A 2,639-nucleotide genomic window follows, 5' to 3' on the forward strand; every position below is an offset into this window, starting at 1 on the left:
AAATAGATGTGGCTAATTTTAAGAGATTAATAAAAGGATGAAGTAAAATAAATGGACTTGCATGTCAAATAGCCCATTCCTAAGGGTAGTGGCCGCCATGTCAAGAGTGATGGGCAAGGGAAAACATGTTTCAAACATGTTTAGCTAATGGATTATGCTTGAAAGAATAAAGAAATGAAATTGAAAAAAATAGGATATGATGAAAACAAAAGAAAAAAAAAGTGTTCATTCTCTCATTTTCTCCTTGCTTGGCGAATATACTAAGAAGAAAGGGGGAAAAAGCTTGAGAAAATCAGCCATGGGAGCTTACTAGACTAAGGTGTTTTGATACAAGAAGGTATGTTTTATGCCACTCTTGAAAATGCATGCATGATTTGGAGGATTGGTTCAAAATTTTCCTTGAATCTCAAATCGAAACTAAGTTGTTAGGTGAGTTAAATTTCGCCATGCATGTTGTTTTCCTTGGTGAGTGTTTTGATGTTGTTGTGATGAAAGCATGGAGATGAGTGAGTTGAATGTTTAACAAAAAGGAAATTTTGTGCCATTGAGTTCTTGTTGTTATGTGTGTGTGTGTGCATGAGTATTGGCCATGCTATAGAATTTATGTTGCAAAATGATTAATGCTTAATGAGATGTATAATAGTACTTGTGAATGAGCTTGAGAGTATTTAAACAATTAGACATGAAAAGGGTGGTAATGAGGCTGAAAAATTGTTGGATGGTTAATTGGGTAAGGAATGAAGCATTGACCATATGGGGTATAAATGAGCATTGGTGTTAAATACCTTGTATTGGAAACTTTGATAAATAAGTAGCAATAAATTAAGATGAGATTGAGTAAATTTTCAGCTTAGTTGTGTTAAGTATTCGGCAATAACCATTATAATGCATGTGAATGCCGTATGTTTGTGTTTGATGGAGAGGTAAATTGTTTGATTTAGCTCAAGAGCAAACGGAACTAGATTGGACAAAGGAAAGGAGAAAGCAAACGAGTAGCCGATTTGGAACCGTTCTACCCCAAACAAAGTAAGTCATTAAGCACATATGTTTGATATTGCTTAAATGATTGGAAAATCTATGCAATTGTGTTTAATGGAATGCTATATATGTATAAATGAAATTGTATGTGTATGGAGTGAGGATAATTGTTGAATGTAAAAGAAATAGTGGAATGTGTAGAAAGTTTGCTTTCGGCACTATGTGTCTTGGGCAATACGTGTGTATGGTGACGAGATTGGCACTAAGTGTGCGTGCTGGAAATATATGGCACTAAGTGTGCATGCTGGAAATATATGGCACTAAGTGTGCATGCTGGAAAAATATGACACTATGTGTGCAAGATGGAAAAATACTAGACTTTGGGTGTGCGAGCTCGAAGGGTATGGCACTATGTGTGCGGGCTTAAATTTGCGTGGCACTAGGTGTGCGAAATCGAGTAGTAAGCACTGTGTGTGCGTATCTATATATATGGAGGTGTGTCTCCATCGAATTGAGTATGGACAGCGGATCGGGTAAGTACCTCGAGCTCATGACGAATAGAGAATACGTTCATGCTTGGGGTTGAATTTGGTAAGCCTTAAATCTATGTGATGATTGAAATTGTATGGTTGTGGTGGAAAATGAGTTAATGTGTAAAAATGCTTCGATTATCTTGTTGTGTAGAATATGAAATGTGGATGTATGACTTGGTACGAGATTGGACCGAAAGGTCCGAGGTATTATGGTATAGATTCGATATGGATGAGTACCTAGCCTCGTTTGTTGTTCATGTTGTAGTAACTTTATCAGTGGATTGATGAATGCTTATGACTTACTGAGTTGTAAACTCACTCGGTGTTTTTCTTGTCACCCATTTTAGGTCTCTCGGACTCGTATTGTTTGCGTGATCGGGACCGTCGTTGAAGTCATCACACCGGCTGAAATCTTGTGGTATTGTCTTCGTTGTTGAAGAACATTTGGCATGTATAGGCTATTATATTTTGTCGAATGTGGGTTGTAAACTTTAAGCCATGTGAAAATGGCCTATGTGGTCGCCGAGTGGGATGCTAGAACCTTTAGCCACGAGTCTTAGAAACTCTAATTTTGATAAGGTGGCCATAATTTGTGTCATGTATGATGGATGATTAAGGCCAAGGAAAGATTCATGAAATTGGCATAGTCTACTGCAGTAACTGTTGCGGACAGCAGCAGTGAGATGAGATTGAAAAATCACTAAAAATAGTAGAAGTAGAATTAAATAGTGAGTAAATTATTAAATTGAACCTTGATGAATCTATTTTTATATGGACGAAACGAAACTACCATATGAGCAGTATACTGAGAAATATTAAAGTTCTCGTGAGACAGGGCCAGAACGGTTTCTGGGTCCCCTGTCGTGATTTAGAAAATTTACCATAAATTATCCAGAAAGAATTAAGAGTCATGCCTTATTTGTACAGATTCCATTTTGAGTCTAGTTTCATTAGAAACAAACGGCACCAGTATTGAAGCCCTGTACAGAGAGATATTCAAGTTGTAACGCGCGAAGGTCAGAGCAGTCGATCCCTGTAACATGGGTGACTTTAACTAATAAACTGTACCAATTGGCCTGACCAAAAATTCTAGAAATAAATCCATGGATGGGTATGTGAGTTTAAATT

The sequence above is a fragment of the Gossypium arboreum genome, chromosome 5 (assembly GCF_025698485.1).
Source record: "Gossypium arboreum isolate Shixiya-1 chromosome 5, ASM2569848v2, whole genome shotgun sequence".
In the NCBI taxonomy this organism is placed as follows: domain Eukaryota; kingdom Viridiplantae; phylum Streptophyta; class Magnoliopsida; order Malvales; family Malvaceae; genus Gossypium; species Gossypium arboreum.